We start from the raw sequence: 14,934 nt of genomic DNA on the forward strand, positions 1-14,934 counted from the left end.
TTGATAAGGAGAATGAGCCATTGGGATATTTCATGAAACGGTTGGAGGAGTAATACTGTGGGTACTGGAAGTTACCTATGTAGTGAATGGCGCAAGACTAGTAGGGACATCTCCTGTAGGTGTCTGGCTATCGCCTGCAATAGGCTTGTTTTTGGTCATAGAGGAAGCAGAGGTAGGGAGAATAAGGGTAGCTGCTAGTGAATACTTCAGTGGAGGGAGGAAAGTGGAGGTATAAAGGCTCAGAGCAGCTTTTCAGAGGGCAGTCTGGTGTGGCAATGAGGGCAGTAACTTTTCTTTGATGCTGTGTGTAAGTCTGTCTGACTTTGAATCGCCATACAAAGGAGGCTGGGGTGGTGGGGAAGACAATAGGAATGAGAAAAAAAAGCGAGAGCTCAGTAAAGGAGGAAAAAGTCATGATTCGGGTATGGATGGCAAAGGGGGTGAACCGGATTTTGGAGGAAAGAGGACAGTAAGGTGAGGAGTCTGGAGGGAGGGAGAGTCTGTAAACTTTTGTAGGTTAAGAGATCTTTTAGGTAATGTGGGGACAGAATGGTAAGGGGTGCCCTGAATGTCAGTCTATGAGCTGCCTTCTGCAAGAGCTGTCTAGCGTCTAATGCTCGTAGGCAGGGGGCCCATCTCCGAACGGTGGGGTCTAATTGCTTGGAGAGTTGGGGTGAGGAGGATAATGGCTTTTTAGGGGGGCTCTTGCTGAGGTCGTATAGTGGTCTTGCCAACAGGGAGCAGGGAGAAGTTAGGGATCTACGCTCTAAAATATCTAGCTAGGCCTAGAAAGGAAAGGATTTCTGTCTTGGTTTTGGGAATGGGCAGGTCAGAGAGGAGCTATTTTCTGTCTAAGGTAATGGACTTTCTTTGTTGAGATAGAAGGAATCTGAGGTAAGTGACAGGAGGGGAAGAGATTTGAGCTTTGACGGGGGATACTCAGTAACTTCTGGAAGCTAGAAGGATAAGAAGGGAGGCAGTGTCAAGTTGAGACTGTTCCCACGAGGGACTGCAGAGTAGAAGACTGTCCATGTATTGTAATAAGGTGGACTTGGAGTGATCATGATGAAACTGTTTGAGGTCCTGAGCTAGGACCTGTCTAAAAATATGGGGACTATCTCGGAAGCTTTGTGGCAAAACTGTCCAAGTGAGTTGTTCAGAATGTCTTGTGTATGGGTCCATCCAGGTGAAGATGAAAAAATCTTGGGAGCAGGGGTCTAGAGGGATAGAAAAATGGGTCCTTGAGATCTAGGACTGAGAAGTGGGATGCTGAGGCAGGGATCTGTGATAAAAGGCTGTATGGATTTGGAACTAAGGGATGGATAGGGACAACGGCTATGTTGATGAGGCAAAGGTCTTGGACAAGGCGGAAAGATCCGTTGATTTTTTTAACAGCTAATATGGGGGTATTAAAAGGGGAGTGAGTGGGTCTGAGGTAATTTTTGTTTAAGAGATCTTGAATGATGGGTTGGAGGCCTATGAGGGCTGAAGTGGTTAGGGGGTATTGGGCCTGACAGATATACTGAGAGGGATCACATAATTTGATAGAGGCAGGGGGACATAGGGCTATGGAGGGGCTTGTAATTTCCCAAACTTTGGGATTTACAGGGTGTATGAGTGGGAACCGGAGCTTTCATTGGGTAGAGGGGGGTTGTCGGCTATGAGGGCCATCAGAAAGGAAGTACTGGGGTGGCTGCGGGAGTGGATATAGTTATGGAAACATGGAGGAGGGAAAGGATATCTCGTTCTAGTAAAGGGATGGACACTGGGGCATAACCAGGAAGGAGTGGGAGAAAGGTATGGGGTTGTTTTGGATTGTGCATAAAAGGGGGGGGGGTTTAATGGGAAAATCTGTTTACCTCCTACCCCGACTATAGGAGTAATGGCTGGCGTGGTAGGGCCCCGGTATTCTCGCAACACTGAGAAGGTGGCTTCTGTATCTAGGAGTAAGGAGATGGGACAACCGTCTACTGTTAAAGTAACCCTGGGCTCCTGTTTGGTGATGGAAATGGTCGGGCGAGAAGCTCCCAGGCCCTGTCGATCTTCTTCTGCCAGCCCCACTACGGCGGGCTTAGGATGGGAGTTGTTTGTCCAGCCTCCCCTTCGGGTGGTTGGGCAATCAGACCCCCCAGTGGCCCTTTTGTGGCATCTGGGGCATGGGGTGGTAGGAGATCTGGGGGAGGGGCATGCCCTTGACCAATGTCCCTCTTTTCCACACTTGAAACAAGCTCCTGGGGGGGGGGCTTGTTTGTAGAGGGGCGCCCAGGTTGTGGTTTTATCAGCTGGGCCAACATCTGGAAATTGGCGTGATCAGCCTTTTGTTTACAGCGTTCTTTCTCCTCCTCCCAGTTATGGAAGACTTTAAAGGCCACTGTTAGGATCTCAGTCTGTGGGGTAGCGGGGCCCTGTTCTAACTTTTTGAGTTTAGCTTTAATGTCAGGGTAGCTTTGAGCTAGTAAGTATGTCATAAGGACATGTCTTCCTTCAGGTGTTTCTGGGTCTAGGCTGGTATACTGTAATAGGGCTTGAGTGAGTCTGTCTAAGAACTCGGAGGGGGTTTCATCTCCCTTTTGAATTATGTCTTGGAGTTTCTGAAAATTTATTACTTTACGAGCTGCCTTTTTCAGACCTGCTATTAAGCAGGAGGCAAAAATATCTCGAGAGCAGAGACCCATGGCGGTGTTATAATCTCAGTGTGGGTCTTGTTTGGGGACAGCAGTGGGGCCAGGGGGATAGGTGGGGTCAGTCCTGTGGGTTTCAGTAGCGTGCATTTGGGCGAAGTCCCAAACTCATCTGCACTCTTCAGGGAGGAGAGTATTGGCCAGGAGCATGAAAATGTCATGATGTGTGAGGCTGTAAGACTGGAGGGTCCAATGAAACTCCCTGATGTATGTTGTGGGATCAGTGGGAAAGGAACCTAGGCGTTTCTCTAGTTGAGCTAAATCTCCTAAGGAGAAAGGGACGTGAATGCGCACGATGCCTTCGGATCCTGCTACCTCCCGGAGGGGGCGATAATTTTGGGAGGCCCTCGGGACCGAGTCTGAGGGGGACTGAAGGGTTCTGGCTCAGTCTGTGGGGGAGTGACGCGGTCTAGCTGCGCCTAGTCGAGCAGGTCCTGAAGTGCGGAAGGGGGTCAAAGAAAATAAAGAAAGATAGAATCTGACTCACGTGTCTCCAGCTAGCAGTCCAGCTGCTTGCCTCTGCTGCTCTAGTTGGGCTTGAACTCATGACTCTGAGGTTAAGAGTCCCATGCTCTACTAACTGAGCTACAGCAGGGCTCTGGTTAATTGCTTATGGAATGCGTAAACAGAATGTTCTTTGTTCTCCATTCCTGCTACATCGGCAAGTGGGGGAAGGGCATAGCTAGAAGCAGGGGCGGTGTTTCTACACATCTTCAAGGTCTCCCTATTTTTAGAGTGAGGAGTCTTGGCAAGATATGTTTTTGTGGGCAGATAACTTCTAAGGACTGCACCGGTTGTTCTCTAGCTTGTGCTTTCCCATGCTGTGTTCAGACATGGGGGAAGGTGCTTTCCCATTCTCCCTACAAACATGTGAGAAGACAAAGGCGGTCCCTAACAGGGGAGAAACAGGTGATGAGGGCAAAGACGGAGGAGGCCCCTGGGACCTAGTTAAAGGGGGGCTGAAAGGCTCAAGCTTAGTCTGCGGGGACAAAGGTGGAGGAGGTAAGATGAGGGAGGAGATGGTGGGGGAGGAAGGGAGAAGAGCTGTTGTAGGAGAAGAAGGGGAAGGGAGTGAATGGGAGGCTTCTGCGGGGGCAGCGGCTTGCAGGCTAGGAGAACTTGGGAGGGGGCGGGGGGAGGAGGAGGCGGAAAGCTTCGATATAGGGAATCTCCTTCCATTTTTTCAGGCACTGGCAGTAGTTAAAAAGATCGCAAGTGATGTTAGGATCAAGAGTTCCCCCTGCGGGCCATTGGTTGTTATTGTCTAGGGGGTATGTCGGCCAATCTTGGGAGCAATATTTATAGAGAAGTTTTGGGTTTATATCAGGCATCAGGGAGAGGGTAGCCAGATGCTTAAGCAGGCATTCAAGAGGTGAACTTTCAGGGAGGGATGAGGAGGCTCCCATGGCCAAAGGACAGAGAAGGAGACAGACAGGGGAAGACGAACGGAGATCCTCGGACTGGAAGCAGACGCAAGGAGACAAAGGGCGTCCCCGATGATCCTTGGTGGTCTGCGGAAACTCGTATACGAGTCGGAATTTCTTAGGAAGTGTGGGTCGTCACCCAGACTTCCCTAAGAAGGCAGAGTGCCGGAGTCTCGAGGTACCTAGCACTAGGAGTTTTCAGTGGACGGAGCAGAAGGAGGAGGGGGGGGAAAGGGAGCGTTCTCATCCGCAAAGGAGTCACCTCGTTTATGGCTGTTGGAGAGGGGTGCCTGAGAGTCTGCCGCAGCCATGAAGGCCTGAGGCGGGGATTTATGGCTGTCGGAGGAGGGGCCTGAGGGTCCACCGCAGCCGTGAAGGCATGAGGCGGGGAGAGTTCCCTCCTCATCCCCTAGCGTCAGGGCCTTGCCAGACGATCACAGTCAATGGCACTGCGATAGCTCGGGGAAGAGTGGCCCACTCTGGGGGGAAAACTTACCTAAAGGCCAGAGAGGAGTGGTGAGTGTGATGAGCCAGCGCCGGAAAAAGAGGACGAGGGCATGCTGCTGCTAGTGTCGGGGGGAAGACGGGGCCCAGTTGGGGTGTCCCATCTCCCAGGTTTCGGCACCAATGAAAGGAAAGGAGCGACACACAGCAGCAATTCACCGGAGAGTTCCGCTTTATTAGGGAAAGGTGCTGGGTTATATAGGAAGGGGTATGAATTGATTGAGGTGTCACTTCTACGGGGCTGTTGGCTGTTGGCTAGGTGCTGGGATTGGGAGGGGAGCGAGAGGTGATTGGGCTTCAGGTGGCGCCGGCGGGAACCGAGGACCCCCGAAGAGAAGCCGGAAGTTCGCCATCTTACTGTTGGGGGCCCTTCAGTTCTCCCCTATTTCAGTGCACCTGTGCATGCTGTTAGCTGTGCTCTTACCCACAGTTCTCCTCACGGCACTCCTTCCCTCTCAGCCTCTAGGGATCAGGTTAAATTTTACCACATCTCAGAGATTTTCTGACTATCATATCTAAAGCAAGCTTCCTGTTACTTTCTGTTAGACTCATGCTTGTTTCTTTTATAGATCTTATTCTATACCTGTTTTGTTGGTTGAAATTTTTTTGTTTTTTATTTTTGGGGCCTTTTATACAAGAATGCCAATTACATCAGGGGAGGGACTACATCTATCCAGTTTGTTTTTTATCTCCAACAACTTGTCCAGTTCCATGCATATTGTAAACCCTAAATGAATCTTAACGAATTAGTGAGTAAAGATACTTTTCTAAGACTTCTTAGTAAAACACTTTAGACAGAGAGACATTCAAGGAGTGGTATGTAAAATAGATACAGATGTCATTTTTATCTATTCAGATATATGTCTATATTTATGTCAGTCAGGAGAGGTGAGGTTGTATTGTAATAGCAACCAGTATCTGTGACATAAATAACCCATAGCCTTTCTCATGCAGATGCCACTTCAAGTCTGGGAAACTAATCATGCATTTGTCCTCTGTGAGCCTGTGTAGCACTGAACATCCATATCAACACATGCTTCTATGTTTGCAAAAGAAGGGAAAGGGATAGAGACTAGCAAATTCATGTTTCTACCTGAAAGTCATACATGCAGCTTCTGTTCATGTTTTATTGGTTAAAACATGTTATATGGCCACATTTGATTTCACTAGGGTGACAGTAAAATCCTACCATTTGTCCAGAAGAAGATAAGAATTAGTAGCAGAGGGATAATAGTAATGTCTCCCACATTAAATAGATTTAATAATATACACTGCAGGGCTCATTTTTCATTTAGTCCTTGGAGAAAATGCTACTATGTATCATGAGAGATGATGTGGGGTAAATGGAAGTTTTCACCAAGAATTTCTAGAATTTCCCTCCTGGCCTTAGTTCATTTACATACCAATAGATGTTTACCACAGCAGAGCCTCTGGTCAATCCAGGACAAGGGGTAGAGAGAAAAGAGCCATTCTTTCCTCCACTATGTTTCTGACACCTAATTGGTCTGGTGGCTGCCAGTTACCAGGGACACACTTATAGAGGTCCTGCCATAAGAGATGAGAAGAGGGAGAGGGCACACTGCAGCCGCAAGAGATGGGCAGAGCTGGTTTGCTAGAGGGGAAAGTAGAGGAAGGACTTGGGAGTGCACCAGGAGAAGCCGAGTGAGACTGAGCTCTGAGAAATAAAACCCTCTAACCCAACCTGTTCTTCCTCTTGTCCTCATTCAGTTTCATCGTATTTATTGGGAACTTGCCCCAGGCAGGGAACCCCCATACACCTGGAGCTACAGATGTGTAGTAGAAATATATTTCTTATACAATCTCCCATATTTTCTGTGGTCCCTGGAGAACCATTGAAGAACTACTGAAATAATGCTAACTTAAATTCTGCAATGCATAACAGTTAAGTGCAATACAGAATGGCGACAGGTTAAGTAACATAATGAGTAATAAGTAGCACAAGAAAAGGCTCTGTGAAATCAACCAATACATGCAACTCATAAGGATTAGAATTTTCATGGAAAAAATAATGATCAGTACTTTCTTCTCAGTTTTGCTGTGAATCTAGAATGGCTCTAAAATAGTCTGCTAAATGTTTAAAAATGATTAATGACAAAAAACTAACAAAAATAAATTACTGAAAGGACCTAAAATAGGGCAGTGGAGAAGCCCATGAGTCAGGTAAGGAAAATTGCATAAATGAAAGTTTATGTCAAACAGGCTTAAACAATGGAAGAAGGGACCACACTTAGTTTCATGCAGATGTAATATTAAATAGTATGGGACAGTAGTGGAACCAAATGACTGCAAAAACATTTGGAAAAATATTTTGCAATCAGTGAGAAGTCATTGAAGGAAAGAGAGAGTAAACGTTGTGGAAAACAGACTTACAAAAGTGGAGTAATTACCCCAACTCATTTACCTGGAAAGTGTAAGAGTTAGGATTTTAATTAGTGGGCCCAAATATGTACCCTTAATAAGACTTTCTGTGTCTCAGATTGAAGGAGAAGGAAAACAAAGTTAGAAGAGTATTTTAGGAGTTTATGACAAAGAAACTGAAGGCTGGTCCTAGGAATGTAGGATATCTCCAAGCAATGCAGAACTTGGTATATTCAATCATTTGTAAGAAAACAAAAGTTAACCAAACTCTCTTTAGTAAATAAAAGCCTAACGGCATTCTCTTAAATGAGTCTGTCATTAGCTATAGGTAATGAATAGCTTGAAACAACACTAATTCAATTCTGGATACATCCACAGGCATTAAGAACTATTTAAAATATTTTTGCCTTCAATGCATACTTCATAAACTTGATTAAAAACTACCAAAACAATTTCTATTCGCACTGGGACATACACTTTGCAGGTTTTCATGGAAATAACCCCTAAGAAATAATTTTGTTCTAGAGACCAAAATGTTTTATTACCCAAATAGTTAAGTCTCTCTTTGAGCTTACTTTTTTTGAGTGTATGAAAGATGAGAGCAAGTTGTGAGAGCAAACTGTGGATTGATGGATGCGTGAATGGGTGGGTGGATGGATGAGGGATGGATATGGTTATAGATGCAGAGAGAGAGAGAGTGTGTGTGTGTGTGTGTGTGTGTATAGATTTTGCCCTTATGTGACCATTACAATGAAAGGAACTGGACAACTTCTAAGTATAAAATGAGCCCAGGAGAAATAGATATTGCTTCTTTAAATATCATAACTCTAAAACTGTACCCAGAATGCTGCTTCCTGAAAGAATGTGATGAGAGTTGGGAGACTTGGTGTGCTGCTCACACTTAACTGTGTGATGTAGAGTGAACATTCTCTGGGGGCTTTAGGTAACACTTGGGGAAGCCCGTTACTGGAAACTGTGAGAGCCAAGTACAGTTGAACTGGGTAGTCTTTAAGAATGTGTGATAAGATTTTATAATATTTAAGAATCTACATGCCAAATAAAATAACTGTTAAAACATATGGAGATCTTAATATATTACAGGCACTGTTCTAAACATTTCACATTAACTGACTCATTTTTACACAAACATATATACATATCACAAATATAGCAATAATCCCATTGTTGTAGCTTGGGCTGCCTAACAAAATGCCATAGACTAGGTGGCTTAAACAACAGAAAGTTATTGTCTTTTAGTTCTGGAGGCTGGAAGTCTGAGGTCAGGATGCAAGCAGAGTCAGGTTCTGGTGAGGACTTTCTTCCTGGCTTATAGATGGTTGCCATCTCACTGTGTACTCACAAGCCCTTTCCTCAGTGTGTGCACTCTCAAAGAGAGAAAGCAAGCTCGCTAATGTCTCTTCTTATAAGGGCACTAGTACCACCATGAGGGCCCCATCCTTGTGACCTCATATGAACTCTGTAACCTCTCAAAGGCTCCATCTCCACGTACCATCACAATTGGAGTTAGGGCTTCAACATATGAATTTTGGAGTAACAAAATTCATTCTATAGCATTGATGAACTAGCTATTACTATACACATTTAAAAAATAGAAAACTGAGTCACTTAGAGCTTACATAACTTGATTAAGGTCATATAGCTTTGAATGACACAACTGAGCATAGTCAGAGTTTAAAAAATACTATGCTACCTTTTTTGAACGTATCTAGTTTCCAAAAGATGCTCCTGAGAGGGACATACTCATTTCTTATCACTCATATACATGTTTTATAATGGCAGGAAAAAAATAAATCATGATGACAATTTCAAGTTCATAAATCTGAACTAACATAAGAGCAGTTTCAAGTTGAATTGGTATGATCCATAATTTGAGCCTTATGAAGTTTCTTTAAAACATGCTTTTGGATTTTAGAAGACTTGCTGAAATTACCAAAAGAAATAAACATCAAGGGCTGTAAATAACCTGTTAGTACTTTTACCAAAATTCCATTGCTTGTTTAGAGTAAGGTAGACTATACAGAGAACCTTAGGTTCTGTAACTAAAGTGGTTTCTTTTGAGAATGCCTTAATTATTGGAAGTTGAACAAGAAGAGCCAGGTTAAAAGCTGAGGAGCATAATGGGAAACTTTTCTCACTCTGATTATTCTATAGTTCACTGTTTTGCAGAAGCTTCACAGGAACTAATGATGTGTAATAGTAAAAATATTTCCCTAGTGATGAGACAGGGACTGTGGGTGTAGTCAGAGTAAGGTGAGGGCCTCTGGAAAAAACAAGGCAGGATATTTGCAGTCAGAGCAATGTAACTACATGCAAGGAAACCCCCTACGAAACTCTGTGTTAAACATTCAGCTCTGGAGTCATTCTTCAGTGAGATCAGTTAATGTACCCCAGATACAGAAGAGTAGCACATGTTTATTTTATGCTAATCATTTATAATCATGTGTAAGATTCACTTTAACATGCTGAAAGGCCCAGGCCTACGTGCTGTCTTTCCTCCTTCAGATCTGATAAAGTGATTTTGCAAACTGGGCAAACTAATTTAGCTGCAAGCCCAGCCCGTAACACAGTAAAAAGGCCAGAAGGATTCCACCTTAAAGATAAAATTGCACTTAACTTACCCTTTGGCAAACAATACCTCAGCCCACCTTGGGGACTGAGCAGGTGGCCTTGTTTATATGCCCCCAGACCAAGGTGCTGGTATCTCAGAGAGAAATCAACAGAGCATCAAGTTAACTTGTATCAAGTTAATTCTAAATGTCCTAGGACCACTTAATAAGTCCACACCCCTAAGCTTTTTTTCATGTTCTCGAAAAATCCTCACCTGCCTATAAAACCCCCAAGACAACGCACCACCCCGGACTCTCTTGTCCCCTCCTGGCGTGAGCCGCGAGCTCTGTCCTTTCACTTTATCTCTAAATGAAAGCGTGTACCTTGCTCTCCTACCTTGAGTGTGAAGCTCATTCTTCAGCTTCGTGAGCAAGAACCCCCAGTGATAGCCCTTTAGAATAATTCTTTCATTGGTAAAAGAATATTAAAAATTAAAATCTGAAAAATTTATCAGGCTTTGTTTAATCTGATGTAAGTAGAATAGGGCAAGCATCTGAGATTGTTTGCCTAAACTAATTATATCAGTAGATGTGCCAACCTAGTCAGTTTAAAGATGAAACCTCACATCATAAAAAACACCAAGGATGTCTCTTTACTTGGGCTTTTCAAAATTATCTGTCTATAGGAAAAATAATTTAACTTGTAACAAAAAAGGGAGCTTCTTCTAATAAGTATAAGAGAGAACCCATTTCTCCATCAGTGAGAATCTACTGGGAAATGGTAACTTCATGTTCCTGATTTTATTTATCTCTGGAAAAACTTTGTCTTCAGTCTCTACTCATGTTCCCTAATCTGGCAATGAAGCAATAATAAATAAGCAACTTAAATTTCACCTAATCAGAGTCAAGATGATACGATTTGGAAAATATGTTTACTATGGTCTCAAAAATATTCTTCTGAAAATATTCTTTTTGTCTGTCATAGTGGATGGAAAATAGAAACCAAATTTTCTACGTAAAAAGTACTAAAAATAAATTAAGCTCCCACACATGATATCTAAGCATGACAGTTTGTCCTGAGTATTGTACCTTTATAATTCTTAAAATATACTTTAAAATTGTGATAGAAGCAAAATACTATGAGAGGTCACCTAAAACACCAAAATTTTCTTTCTGGTCAGTGACCTGTTGAATCGTTGGATTGCCTATTTAGAATTTCATTAAGCTTATTTGGTGTTGAAAAATAATGGGTTATAGAGCCTGGTTATTTTGTGATATAAAAGGGCTAGGTAAGTTTAGATTTCAGCCTTAATTCTTTGGAAGACTTAACAGACATACTTGGTTGGCTCTAAGTTGATTCCTTGTTTCTGGTTAAATATGTAAGTCAAACTCGATGAGAAATTGAGTACTTTTATGATCAGGGGATTAATTTATTCTGATCCTACTAAGTAAGAGCTTCTCTCAGCTAGATCTTATGTTCATGATATTTCCTTGGGAAATTTGGTTGCTAAAATAGAAAGTCAGTTTTAAAGGTACAGCTGATAACCTGTGTAGATAACTCACAATGGGCTGTTTCCTTTAAACATTGATGATTAAAGGATTGAATTCAAGGCTTTTAGTGTAATATATGTAGTAGGGACAGAGGGCACACTCTTAATCATCTATTTGAAGAAAAAAGTGAAGTCGCTATGAAAGATCTCAGAGGGAGGCTGACTGAGATTTTATAATTGTGCATTGATTTTTACTTCAGAAGAAATGAAATGAAAACAGAAACTTTCAGTAATTGGATGATGGAATGAAAAATATTTTGGTGAATATATATTTTTCCAAATACTCGATTATTGGAGAATATTAATCATGGCTACCAAGAGCAAAATATATTACACATAAAATATTTGTTCTGGAGAGTTCTTAGTAAAAAATATATATGTATATGTATATATGTAATATATACATATCATATATTTATTCACATACACACACACACACACACACACATATATATATAAGCTTAATTTGGAACTTTCTATAGTTTTTTGTTTTGTTCTCCCTAAAACAATAAATATATAAAACTTAGATATTATATTTCCAAAATATTTCAAAGGAAAAGAATATTTTTGGAAGGGACTTATTCAACTGAATCATTCTTTTTGCAAATAATTGATACCTTTCCTAACTGAATATCACTGAAATGGATTAGCTCCTCCACTGCACCTATTAATTATCTCCTGGAAAAGTATAAGAAAACACTTACTCCCACCAGCACATTTTCCTTCGTCCAAATAACTTAATCAGAATATAGTTAGGAAAAATCAAATGTTGGAAGTATCAAAGCACCAAAGTTCTCCTCTAAATATTGATTATTGGGACTATGGGCTAAATAAAATGTGCTGGACACCTAAGCTTGTAACATTAATTCACATTCATAATTTCCAGGAGGAAGCTGTTTTCAGGGCCAACAAGCAGTTTAGAAGGATAGTGTTTGCAGATTCTGGGTCTGCTGATACAGCGGTGTCTTCTCAGTGATCTCAGTGACTTGTGGTGCCCTGGGGAGCTGTCTCAACCTTGGATGTGCCATTAAAGCAGATGGCCATGCACAAATAATACTTGGAGTAAGTACTTATTACTTAGTAATGCAAATGAAATTCTAGTAATAAGCTTTACTGAAACCACCACTGGAATATGTTTTAAATAGCAAAAGTATATACAAATACACCATTCCCCTTTGAAAAGAGCTACAGGGAGGGTTTGCAGTGAAGAGGGCAAGAGCTCAAGATCCAGACAGCAAATTGGGGCAAAAAAAAGAATACCGTATTTAACTAGGTTTGTGTTTATTAGAATGACTCTTACCCATTGAACACGCTGTGTTTCCCAATTCTTGTCTTCTTGAAGGAGATAATTCAGTCGAGAGATGATAGCAAGAAAAAGCAGTGAGGAATGTATTGGGTTAAAGTGAGAAGTACACTCTTGAAACAGTAGAGTGGACTGTCTGGAAAACAGAAGCAGCCCCACTTATTAGAGTTGGGTTGGCTTTAATTAGCAGGAAGTCCTGCCCTGCGGCTTACATCCTGTGATTGACAGGATGGTTACTAGTTCTAAATTACATAACCTTTTCCTCAGTGTGCAGGCACTTTACCCACAGGTACCTAAGGGAAGTGAATCGGGAACAAAATCCACATAGCTAATTAGATTTAGATGTTATTTTAATGAGGTTGATGAGGTGGCGTGACTTTCGCACAAGTTCTTTGGACCTTTCCCCTGACCTGCAATCAGGGAAGCCGCCGTGGTCCTGCGCTTCTTGACCATCTAGGTGCCCTTGACTGTCCGGGCCTTCTGAGAAGCTAGGTGTCCTTGACTGTGGAACTGGGAACTAAGGAGGGTTTGGGGGCTGGCCAAGGAGGACTCTTTCTTGGTCATGGGCTGGCCCCTTTTTCCTGCTTATGTCTACCTAACTGCCTACTCTAAGCATTATTGTTTTCACTCAAGAGAGCTTGGCACTTAAAAAAAATAATCCAAGAATTTGTTTCATTAAAACCATCATGCAAGTAGAATGTGGGGATTTTAAAGTACCCTAAAATATTTGTGGAGGTAGGACAATATTTTTAAAGACTAGATTATTTTTAAAAGGGGTTGCATATGCATTAAGAAAGTATGGAAACATTTACAAAAGCCTGTTCATGTTAGTTATTTGTAGATAGAGGGAGGGAATTTTTTTTTGAATTAAGGTATTGATATACAATCTTGGAAGGTTTCACACGAACAACATTATGGATTCAACACTCACACATATTATCAAGTCCCCACCGTATCATTGAAGTCACTGTCTTTCAATGTAGTAAAAGGCTATGGAGTCAGTAGTTGTCTTTGTGCTGTACTGCCTTCCCTGTGACCTACCTATACTATGAGTATGAATTATACTGTTTCTAATCCCCTTCTCCCTCCCTCCCCACGAGGAAGAGAATTTGAAAAGGTAAAATAAAGGAAAAGGAAAAAAAAAAACACCCACAAAGCAGAAAAGTATACATGGGAAAATGTTAAATGTGAAAGAAAAAGTATAGATTATGTAATTCTATTTATAAAATTATTATAAATATGGTATTAAATAAAAATTTACATAAAAATGTTAGTAAGAAAATTGACAAAAGAAGTTACTTATGTGATTTTACTGTAGGTGATTTTTTGCCTTGAGTTTCGGTTTTCCTTTTTTTTTTTTTTTTTTTTTAATATTTTTACATAAAACAGCCCCTAAAAATGTCTTTAATGATCAAGGGAATGAGAAGACAAGCCACAAACTGGGACAAAATATTTGCAAAAGATTTTTAGAATTTTTAGGGCAGTGAAACTACTATTGTGTATAATAGTGTAATGATGGGTACACATCATTATATACTTGTCCAAATGTGTAGAATGTACAATACCAAGAGTGACTGTGGGCTTTGGGTGATTATGATATGTCAGTTCATCGACTGTAATAAATGTCCCACTCTGGTGGTGGATGTTGATAATGGGAGAAGCTGTGTGTATGGGGGGACAAGAAGGGAAGGCTTATGGGAAATCGCTGTTCCCTTCAGTTTTCCTCTAACCTTGAAACTGTTTTTAAAAAATTTCATCTTTTAAAAAATTAACACAACAGTGACACACCTGGAATCACTTTGGTAAATGAATTACAACTAATTCCCTTTGTTATCTGCCAAGTGGTAACAGTGGTCATCCCTCAGAGAAACATACACATAAAACTGCCTTCTAGTGTTCTGCTTCCACCCTATCATTCTGCAGTCTAGTTTCCCTGCAGCAGGCAGAGTGATCCTTCTAAAGCATATGTCACAACATGTCACTTCTCTGTTCAAAACACTTCAATGACTTCCCACCTCAGAGTAAAATCCACAGTCCTCCATGACCTTTTTACAGTCTACAGCTGGCCTCCACTCACAACCTCTCTTGATTTTGTCTGCTCCTGACTCATTCTGCTGTGGCCACACCACACTCTTTGCTGTTCCTTGCACACATAGAGAGCATTCCTGCCTCAGATCTTTGCATTTACTGTTTCCTGTCTGGTCATTCCAGGTAACCTCATGTCTTCTTTGCTCCTTTCGTTCAAGTCTCAGCTCAAGTCATGTCCTGATGGATACCTTTCCTGAGTACACTTCTTCCTCAATTGTTCCTTTTTCCCTTACTCTGCTTTATTTTTTCTTATATTTCTTCTTAGTTCTTATCACCAAGTAAAATATTGCAAAACAATTTTTGTTTATTATCTATATCCCCCACTGGAATTAAGCTTCCTGATGTCAGAGTCTTGGTGCTTTTGCCTGCTACATACTGAGACCAGCCCAGTGCCTGGTCTTCAGCTATGCAAGACATAAGTACATCCCTCCCAGCTCC

This window comes from Manis javanica, chromosome 1 (assembly GCF_040802235.1).
Source record: "Manis javanica isolate MJ-LG chromosome 1, MJ_LKY, whole genome shotgun sequence".
Lineage (NCBI taxonomy): Eukaryota > Metazoa > Chordata > Mammalia > Pholidota > Manidae > Manis > Manis javanica.